This window comes from Epinephelus lanceolatus, chromosome 16 (assembly GCF_041903045.1).
Source record: "Epinephelus lanceolatus isolate andai-2023 chromosome 16, ASM4190304v1, whole genome shotgun sequence".
In the NCBI taxonomy this organism is placed as follows: Eukaryota; Metazoa; Chordata; class Actinopteri; order Perciformes; family Serranidae; genus Epinephelus; species Epinephelus lanceolatus.
In genome coordinates this window covers 34,008,202-34,019,219 of record NC_135749.1, presented here as the reverse complement: position 1 = coordinate 34,019,219, position 11,018 = coordinate 34,008,202, and the positions used below count along the sequence as shown (strand labels likewise).

General features: G+C 45.6%; 1 long non-coding RNA gene across 2 annotated transcripts; it reads left to right on the top strand.

Annotated features, from left to right (window-relative positions):
- The first annotated feature begins 313 nt into the window (after positions 1-313).
- LOC144467397 (uncharacterized) lies at positions 314-2,422 on the top strand. 2 transcript variants are annotated; one of them, XR_013493629.1, is made up of 5 exons: positions 314-589; positions 718-749; positions 846-895; positions 1,665-1,901; positions 2,158-2,422. It is a non-coding gene; the product is annotated as an uncharacterized LOC144467397 (long non-coding RNA). The 2 variants fall into 2 exon arrangements; XR_013493628.1 differs by having other exon boundaries at positions 314-749.
- The last annotated feature ends 8,596 nt before the right edge of the window (positions 2,423-11,018 follow it).

Sequence of the window (11,018 nt, the reverse complement as noted above, 5' to 3'; positions counted from 1 at the left end):
TTGAACAGGCTATAACAAATATCTAGAACAGCCGAACTATCACGTTATTATCATTATTATTATTATTGGTGGGAAATTATAACAGAGGAATATATTTGCCATTTTAATATCAAGAACACTTCCGCGTTTTTGTGTGTGTACAGGAATGTTAAAGATATCATTGAGGAAAACGAGGTTGACGTGACGTGATTGAATCAGGGAATCCGTGTGTCCACCACGGGAGAGGATCCTAATTGACTTTACATTGGCATTGTTTTCGTGGTGGCAGCACGTAATTTCAACCCATTACGTGCTGCCACCACGGAATGCGGTGTTAAGAGGTCGTGGTCATTTCACGTATTTCTGTGAGATCAGGTTGGTCCTGTGAGTGGAGGTCTGACCTGGTTCTGGTGTTGAAGTAGGTGGTTCCGGCTAGTTTGCTGAGGTCACAAAAATGAAACGTTTTGCTTTCCAAAACAATATGCGCTCAAAATAGTCTCCCTTCGTATCACTGTGCGGTGCCGCCTGTTGACAGCCAGGCACCCTCTATCAGCTTTTTGACGGTGTTTACGCGCTTGGATGGTGACCGCTGCGACCTGAGAGAGCTAATGTGAGAGCTAGAGAGAGATTTATATTGTTACACAAGAAAATATATAAAAATGGTGCATGATTTTCCAGGCTGTAGCAACAAAAACCTGTCTGATTCGCTGTATATATTTCACCGCTTTCCTGTCACAGACATTGCTATTAGGCAACTTTGGCATCTTGCGGTAGGTTTGAACATTGAAACTAAAGTGGCAATGATAAAAAGCTTTGTGTGTGTAGTGTGCATTTCAACAAGGACGATTATGTTCCTACACATCCAGGACAGAGGAAGAAACATGTTTTGAAGATTGCTGCTGTGCCAGCACCCCAGGTAAGAACAACTAGCTACTAGCTAGCTTAGATGGCGCGTAGCACTTGGTTCGAAGCTAACGGTATTATGTACGAACTGGCTATCAAGAATCAGCTAGTGACGTTATGATCAGCAAATCACTCAGGGTCATCTTACCAGTGAAGCTTCTACATAACATAATGTAATATGATGACATGACTGTTATTATGCAACTATGTGGAAGTGTGGTTGTGATAATAAGGATCACCAAAGTAACCAAAGATGTTAAAAGGTAAAGCAGTTTATTGTAACTTAAATGAAGGAAAACTGGTTAACGATAAAAGGAGAACAAACCAAGGAAGAGGGCCAGTGGGTGCTGTTTTGCATTTTGTTTGTTTTAAAAGATAGATTAGATAATCAGAATTTATTTTCCTTTTATTTTTGACTAGTCAGATCGTAGGTTAAGCTCCTAGTGAGTCCTCTTTTTGTTATATTTTGTTTTTGAGTTAAACAGCACCCACTGGCCCTCTTCCTTGGTTTGTTCTCCTTTTATCGTTAATCAGTTTTCCTTCATTTAAGTTACAATAAACTGCTTTATCTTATAACCTATGGGTTTTTGTGTTGCTTCCCTTTCCCCTGGTTTGTAACATAAGTGGGAGCTCATCCAGGATTTGTACCCGGGACCTCTCGTGTGTGTGTGTGTGTGTGTGTGTGTGGTGTGTGTGTGTGTGTTTGTGTGTGTGTTTGTAAAACACAATTGAGAATCTGTCTTGTAATCTACAACACAATATTTGATTTTATGTTTTCAAAGGCATGCACTCCTGTTGCAATGGCTGCAACAACACAATCTGAGGCCAACATTGATTCAAACCCTCAAGAAGTGGACCAAGTGTTTTCTGGACTCCCTCAGTAAACCCCTCTGAAGTCTAGAGTTGAAATTTAACACTTGAAGGTGGTTCTCACCAGCCCTGCAGAAACTGTTCCAAGAACAAAACCATCATCATCTGGTACATACCTAGCCCTACCTCCCACCTGGACACTGTCACAGGTAAGCATGAATTTACATTTTGTTTTGCATACATTTTTTTCAGAATGAACTGATGCTACAATTTCACAAGGTAAAAATGAGGCCCAGTGCATGTAACTGTCAATCATGAATGCGTTCCACATAATGTAGTAAAAAAAAAAAAAAAACACCACTTCTTCAAAACCTATCCATTTTGCAGCTAAGGACACAAATAAACAATAAACAGTAAGCCACTTTACTTTGTATTTGACTTGACTATTTTTTTTTTCGTTCAAAGTCAGAGAACCCAAGCTCAGCAGCTGCATCTGAGATACTGAATACAAGTGTGAGTTCCATAGAACCACCTTGTGAAAGAGATGACAGCACATTCCTTCCACTGAGTAGTGCATGTACCCCCACAAGAACATCTTCCTCAGACATGAGCATTGCCGCAGCAGAACGGAGCAGTGACTGGTCCGAGATGAAGTGGATTGTAAATGAGTCAGCCCTTATGGAACTTTTTGTAACTTGACACACGTGGTGTAGCTATTGATGAGAAGAACATAACCACTAATGGATCCATGATCAAGATAGAATGGATATGCATCAATGGCCATAAGGGAGCGTGGCGATCTTGTCCTGAGGTCCGTGGAATGCCTGAGAATAACCTGGTATTTTCAGCAGCCATTCTTTTTACTGGGACAACACAGAATGAAACTGCAGAGTGGGCTGATGTTCTAAACTTACAGCTGCCAAAGAAGTCATCATATTATTCACTGCAATCAACCTATCTAATACCTGTTGTTCACAAAGCCTACACTGACATGCAAGAAAAATTTTTGTCAGAACTCCAGGACACAGCATGTGCAGCAGACATTGGTGGTGATGCTAGGTAGATATTGCAGTTATGGATCATACATGCGATAAGTTGTACTCTTATATTATCATCCAATTAAATCATAATTGCCAGCACCCTGCAAGTAACTTATTTTTCAGCTACAGATCTGATTCCCCAGGCCACAGTGCTACATACACTTGCTACAGCTTTTAAGTTTACTCAACAAAGAAGATAAGTCATTTAGTGTGTTAAATCATTATGTTCTGCTTTTATGGGTCATTCTGCATGTGTTTTTTCTTTTCTGCTACAATAAACAATACAAGTATCAGAGACCACAAGTTCACCGGCAGTGGCGTCTGTTGGTTTCCAGAGGGGGCTGAATCGTCTGCTGGACTCTGGAGTTAGTGTTGATGTTGTTACAGTACCACTGGCTCCATCAATACAAAAGATCATGAGGGAGTCCTACCCTGACCTCAGACATCAGTTTGACCCATGGCATGTTGCAAAAGGTAATATTATTTGTTACATTATACAATGTGTTGAATAATTTGTAATCTTCAAGGTTGTGGGAAAAGTATAACTTCTGCTTATAAAAACTGAAATCAGTGAAACAGATGTAGACTTCAGGCTTTACTGTGATTTTATTTGACCTTTGGCGAGGCTTTTCCACAGGGTTTACTTTTTCTTTTTTATCTTGATATATTATTTAGGTGTAAAGAAGAAGACAACTGCAGCAGCAAGGAAGAAAGAAAACCGGGACCTGCAGCCATGGATCAAGTCTCTGGGCAATCACTTCTGGTGGTCGTGCAGCTCTTGTGGTGGAGATGAGAAGGTGATGCTTAGTTTAATTTTAATTTATTTTATCTTTTGTCATATGAACCTTTCAGAATTATAAAACGTAAAACTCTAAACAGGCTCATTTTTATTTCTCTCTTGGAATTGTTTGCCGATACAAAAGACATTTTTTCAAAGCTCACCATCTTTTTTTAGATCTTCGAGTCACAACTGCTGCTTGCCAAGCATAAAGCTGCCAAGCTGTTTCATAGCTATGTTATTCCTCTTAAAAAGTTATGTTCAGAATAACGTTTCTATGGGGTATTATTATTTACTTGCAGCTGTCTTGGTCCTAGGTAAGTGATGGTAATTGAATTGCTGGTGTTTATCATTAGATGAAGCCAAATGAGGATACTTTGAAGTGGCTAACACTTACTTTGTGAAATTTGCTAAACAGTGTCTAAATTTCCTCAAACAATCGGAATTGAGACGCCGGTGGACCTCTATCCTGTATGATGTATGTGGTATCCACCGCTGGGAAGATGATGGGCAGGAGTACAAATGTTACCATGATGACCACAGTGATGAGCAACAAAGAAGGAAGAAATGGCTGGAGAAGGGGTGTGCTGCCTGCAACGCTCTCAAGGCTGTTGTACTAGATAAAAATCTCCTGAGAGACCTAAGTCAAATGACTTTGTTCAAACACACAGGTAAGTTTGGATAAGCTCATGAGCATTAGGTTGACTGCATATATCCCTAAATTTCACACTTATATATTGAGGCTCAGTGACTATTGACTGAAGAAGATGACATCAGTGAATCAGAACACCACTTAGAGAAACATGGATAATGTGATTCTGCAAATGTACAAGTTAAAAAAATATGTACTTTTTCCCTCAAAGCATTAGAAATGAAATGTAATATTGTGAGGCTTTGTTACAGATATATAGAGTTGAAAATATCTAAATGAAATCTTCCTTTTTATTTAGGGGACCTTGAAGTGTTCCACAGCTCTATGCTGAAGTACGCAGAGACATCACCATGCAGGCACAAATCCAAATGAGTGTTATTGATCACAACCACAATGTTGGCCATCAGCATGACTCTACTCAAGCTGTTAAGCATAAAAGATACAGCACGTCAATGGAGATTACCAGCTATGCTGTTACATGCATCCCAGAAACAACATTATCACAGAAACTGTATGCTACTGGAGGTACAATATATTCAAATTAAAACTCGTTTTTTTCAGCAACATCTTGTGCTACTGTATTATGATAGTAACTCATTTATTGACCTACCTTCCCCTCTAAACTGAACTCAACTTGACTATCTTGCTTGAAGTCATAACACATATTTTATTAGTGTCAATACAGTTTACATCTGTACATACTGTATTATATACCTTATGTCATCCCATGCTTTCACTGGATTTATCAGTAGTTCTCAGCCTTTAGGAGTTGTGAGTCCCCAGAGAAACCAAGTCAGAATTCACCACCCCTGTCCAACCACTGGACATTATTATTACACGCAAATAATATCAGTGTTGAAACCAATATAATACATACAATAAATGTGTATAATTTTTTTCCTCAGAATTATGACTTCTTCTGATTTATGAATTTCATCACAGTATTTTGACTTTGTATCTTAGTTATTGCTTTTTTAGGTTATAATTAATGTTTTACTGACTTCATTTCAGAATTTTATTGTAGATCTCAGAATTTACTTATTATTTCAGAATTGTGACATTTTTATCTCATAGCATTGACTTTTCATATCAGAATTATGACTTCTTATGTTAGTGTAGTGGTATGAGATACCACTGCCACACTGAACGCAAGTCGTGGCTTCACCACGCCCTTTCTGGGCTATTAGCCTATCACAGGCGAAGGGGATAAAGGAAGGCCGTGTCCCTCCTCCTGACCTCTTGCTTCCTGCCTCTTCGCCCCGCCCACTTCCAGGTCGTTGCACTCGCCGCTCGCTGCAGAATACAGGTATGCACACCTTAGCATTGTATTTATATTCGGCTGCGTGTTATGTATCTGAAACCGTAACCTTTTCATTAGGTCTGGCGTCTCACCTGCAGTCGAGGCGATTATCCAGGGTGGTCTATCGCTGCCGACCGGAGCGTAGCCTGCTGCACGGGGGATACGCAGTGGCTGCCTTCCCCTGCCGCAGTGACTCTCTTCACTCCTCTCCCTCTTTGGGCGGACGCCGGTTCTACCCAGCTGGCCACCAGAACACACAAACGCTAAGCTAAGTAGGAGCATTGCTGTTTAATTATGGTCTTTTAGCCACGGCTACTGCTGCCGCTGCTACCGCTGCTACTACTCTTAGCCACGGCTACTGCTGCCGCTGCTACCACTGCTACTACTGTTACCGCGGCTATCGCTGCTTCGCTGTTGCTGCTGCTTCGCCGGCTTGGACTGGGCTTCCCGTCGGCTGCGTGTGTGTCAACCTGCTTCCTGCTGTCGGCTTGCTCTCCTGCTTCTGCGGGTGTGGTGCTGCTGGATGCGTGTGGCTGCCGCTCGTGCTGACCGGGCTTCCGATCAGTGGGACGCCACGAGCTCAATCAGGACTTTCAGCACCCATCTGGACTGGGCTGTGTGTGTGTGTGTGTGTGTGTGTGTGTGTGTGTGTGTGTGTATGTGTGAGTGTTAATCAAGGTTTGGCTTAATTGTTTTGTTTATTTTCTTATTTAATCATTGGTCGATTTCCTTGAATTTCTTAGTTTAGTTCCTTGTTTTGTTTTGGGGAACTTATTGTAATTAAGTTTCATTTGGGAGGGGAACTCCTCAGTTTGAGTCCTCAGTTATTTGTGTATATCAGTTATGATGATTAACTGTTGAGTTGATATCTCTGGCCAGAGACTCCTTAGTTTCCTTTGTGTTTCTTTTGTTTGGTTGATTTATTATTGATCTAAATCCATATTTGTCAGTTTATTAATCCATTACAATTTGTTTCCTTATGTTATGGGATATTGTTTGTTTTCTTTTTTTTATACTTGAGTCTTGACTATGTCTCTCCTTTTTCCCCTACAGCTGAAGGCCGACGGTGGTGGTGGTGGTTTCCTTGGGTGGTGGTGATTTGCTTTGTGTGCACTTCACGTTCTTGCTGTGTGTTTGGGGTGCTCTCCCTTTTCTTTTTGGACTTCACTCCCCCTTGTCACCCCCTCCTCCAGCCAGTAAGCCTCAGTCTGTATCCCCTAGTTGGGCTCTCTTCTCCTTTTTTTGGTTATTGTGCCAAACCCCGTTGTTTTAATTAATAAAATATTTTTTTTATGATCATTGAACTCCGTCTCCTGCCTCCCTGAACGAACGAACCTGAGTGTCTTTCTGGTGATAGTTCACCTTTAATATGGGTCCTTGGGCCCTACCCCAAGGTGGCGTTGTCGGTAAAGAGATCCCCTACTATATAAATTAATAATCACCCCCTCGTGTTGCCACAAATCTGGCGTTGTCGGCAGGATCAACTCAGTGGAGACGGAGACGTGTGTTCTGTTTTTTTTCCTTCCTCTTTGTCTTTTGGGTTTTCAGATTGCCTGTGTGATTGTTTGTGTGTGAATAAGCAGCAGCTTAAGGCGAACCAGCGGGGGGGTCCATTGTGTTTTTTTTGTAGCAGCGGTACTCATAGCGTAGTTGCAGAAAATGGAGGGAGAGCTACAAGAGTTGAGGGATTTGGTGGCACAACTGAGGGCGGAGAATGTCAGGTTGCAGCAGGAGCAGGCTGCGACCGTGCCTGGTCCTAGTGCTGCACCTACCATTCCTGCTGAACATCTCCCAGCATCATCCACTTCTACCACTCCTGTCACAGAGCGACTGGTCCTTGTACCCCGAGATAGGAAGTGCCCAGTGTTTAGGGGTAGATCAGGTATAGGGCTAGATGAGTGGATTGAGGAAGCTCAAGCTTGCATGAGGGCTCGCCACCTGTCCCCGTTCGATCAAGCGTACTTTCTTTATGACCATTTAGAGGGAGAGGCGCGTGAAGAAATAAAATATCGCTCGACTGCAGATAGAAGTGATCCAGCTAAAATTATTGCGGTTTTGCGAGAGCTGTATGGTTGTTCTGATTCGTACGTTGCTTTGCAAGAGGCGTTTTTCTTAAGGCGACAGCAAGATGGGGAGACCCTTCAAGAGTTCTCCCTTGCGTTGATGGGTTTGATGTCTGCGGTGAAACAAAGCGCTCCAAGCGAGATGCCAAATGCAGACGTCTTGCTGCGCGATCAGTTTATTGAAAACGTCATCGATGGTTCCCTTCGCCAAGAACTAAAACAACTCGTACGTAGGCAGCCTACTGTCTCCCTGCTGGAGGCTAGGGTGGAGGCAATTAGGTGGGAGCGAGAGGGATTGCCAGGGGGTGTGCGGGGCCGAAGCCACTCAGTTCCTTTGATGATGGGCTTGCAGTGTGGTGTCCAGACTGCTCCTTTAGTGGCTAGTCCACCCCAGGCTGCAGAATTGCAGGAGGTGAAACAGATGCTGAAGCTCCAACAGGAACAGCTTAATCGTCTCACAGAAGCTCTTGCTCAGCTGCCGATCAATCAGCAGCGTAACCATCCTCCTTACCGTGGTCCAGTAATTTGCCGGCGGTGTCAGCAGCCTGGCCATTTCGCCAGGGAGTGCAGACGGGGCCATGCCCCTCTTCCACCTTCTCCTTCCCGGCGGCCAGCCGCTCGGCAAGATACAGGTCAGCATTCGGAAAACTAGCGCCCGTCGAACTGCGGAGCCAAAGTTCGGGGGGAGCTGCCACTGGCTCACCAGTCATGTTGGGGGGTGAGGGAGAAGCTAAGCTAGTCGGCACTTGTCCACACACGGATGTGGTTATGGGCGGAGTAAAGGTTCCTTGCTTGGTGGACACTGGGTCTATGGTGTCCACGGTCAGGGAAGGCTTTTTCCGGCAACATTTTGGGACTTGGGACCAAGAGAAACTCCAGTCTTGCCATTGGCTTCAGCTTCAAGCCGCCAATGGATTGCCCATACCATACCTTGGCTACTTGGAGCTTGATGTCGAGCTCTGTGGTAGGACTTTGCCAGGGTGTGGAATACTGGTTGTCAAGGACCCTCCAGCCGATGCATCTCCTCATGCCCCGGGTGTCTTAGGGATGAACATCTTACGACGATGCTATCGTACCTTGTTTGGGCAACATGGCTCTGCCCTGTTCGATCTTCCCACCGTTACTGAAGCACCACAGTCTGTGGTTCAGGCATTGCAGAGATGTCATCAAGCCTCTCTGACTTCCCCTTCTGATTTCATTGGCAAGGTCAAGCTGCGAGGCAAGAAAGCTTGCCGTATTTTTGGTGGCACTATGCAGCTTGTTCCAGCCACCTGTTCCGCCCAGCACTCTGGGACTTCTGTGCTTTTTGAGCCCTTGGAGCGGGGCCTTCCTGCTGGGCTGCTGGCGTCTCCAGCACTGGTTCAAGTTGAGGGAGGTACTGTGTACATACCCATTGTAAATGTGGGCACTTCTGATGTGTTGCTTTACCCCCGTACAGAGGTTGGTGCTTTGCGTGAGGTTTGTGTGGTGAGCTCAACTTCTGGTGTTACGGAGGTTCCATCTTACCTGGCCACCATTGCATCCCAGGCTGCGGTTCCTACGCTGCAGGATCAAATGGATGCGATTGATCTGTCTGCTCTGTCAGCTGAGGAACAAAAGGAAGCCAAACTCCTTCTCTGGAAGTATGCTTCAGTCTTTTCTTCTCACGATGGCGACCTGGGTTGCACCAACTTAATAACGCATGAGATCCCACTTCTTGACGACACTCCCATCCGTCAGCGTTACCGGCGTATCCCACCGTCGGAGTACGAAGTGGTCAAGGAACACATCAACCAGCTGCTGGGTGCGCAGGTCATCCGGGAGAGTTGCAGTCCGTTTGCTTCACCGATTGTTCTGGTTAAGAAGAAGGACGGTAGCTTACGCCTGTGCGTAGACTACCGACAGCTTAACAACAGGACTAGAAAGGACGCATTCCCTCTCCCTCGGATTGAGGAATCGCTGGATGCACTCACTGGAGCCCGCTGGTTCTCCACTATGGATTTGGCCAGCGGGTACAATCAGGTTCCGGTGGCCGAGGCTGACCGACCCAAGACGGCATTCTGTACTCCCTTCGGACTGTTCGAGTTTAACCGTATGCCCTTTGGGTTGTGGAATGCACCCAGCACTTTTCAGCGACTCATGCAGCGGGTCTTTGGAGATCAACAATGTCAGTCGTTGCTATTGTATCTGGATGACATTGTGGTTTTTTCCTCTACCTTTCGACAACATCTTGAGAGACTGGAAGTGGTGCTGCAGCGGTTACAGCATGAAGGTCTGAAGGCAAAGTTGTCAAAGTGCTCGTTCTTCCGAAAAGAAGTGGGTTATTTGGGCCACGTCATTTCGGCCGAGGGTGTTTCCACTGACCCAAGCAAGGTTGAAGTGGTAGCCAACTGGCAGCCTCCCACCACCATCTTGGCCCTGCGGTCCTTCCTTGGATTTGCTAGTTACTACCGCCGTTTTGTGGAGGGCTTCGCCAAGTTGGCTGCCCCTCTACATCGCCTTGTCGCTGATCTGGTGGGGTCCAAGTCTAGACGGTCAGAACAGCAAGTTTTGGCAAAATGGACCGAAGGACATCAGCAGAGTTTTGACGCTTTAAAATCCAAGCTTACCACAGCTCCGGTCCTTGCATATGCCGACTTTTCCCTCCCATTCATCTTGGAAGTCGACGCAAGCCACGGAGGCCTAGGTGCCGTGCTCTCGCAGGAGCAGGAAGGAAAGGTCCGCCCTATAGCATTTGCCAGCCGAAGTCTGAGACCGACAGAGCGAAATCCAGCCAATTACAGCTCCATGAAGCTGGAGTTCTTGGCGTTGAAGTGGGCTATGACGGACAAATTTCGTGAGTACTTGCTTGGTCACAAAGGCATTGTCTTCACAGACAATAATCCGCTTAGCCACCTGTCCTCGGCTAAACTTGGAGCCCTTGAGCAACGTTGGGCAGCCCAACTTGCGTCGTTCGATTTTGAGATTCGTTACCGCCCTGGCAAGAGTAACACAAATGCGGACGCGCTGTCTCGCTTGCACCCACCAAGAGCTGTAGATCTTGAGACATTTGTCTCCGGCACATCACTTCCTCAGCCCTTGAAACATGCCCTCCAGGTCAGAGGACCTGTAGCCTGTCAGGCTGCTGTCCAGGCCCTGCCGCAGTATTTGCCGGCAGACATTGGGGAACTTCAGTGTGCCGATCCCGTGACCCAGGAAATCTTTGGGTTTTGGCAGCAGAAACGATACCCGAATCACGAAGAACGCAAGCAGTTATCCCCATCAGCTTTGGTGCTTCTCAAACAGTGGGAGCGGTTGACTGAGCGGGCCAGAGTGGTGTACCGGCAAGTCTCTCACCCTGATGGGGGAGAAGTGGTTCTCCAGGTGCTGTTGCCAGCTGCACTTAAGGATAAAGTCCTCATGGAGGTCCATCAAAATCACGGCCACCAGGGGGTGGGCAGGACTTTAGCACTGCTCAGGCAGCGGTGCTATTGGCCGGGGATGTCGTCCGATGTCAAGCGTTGGTGTCAAACGT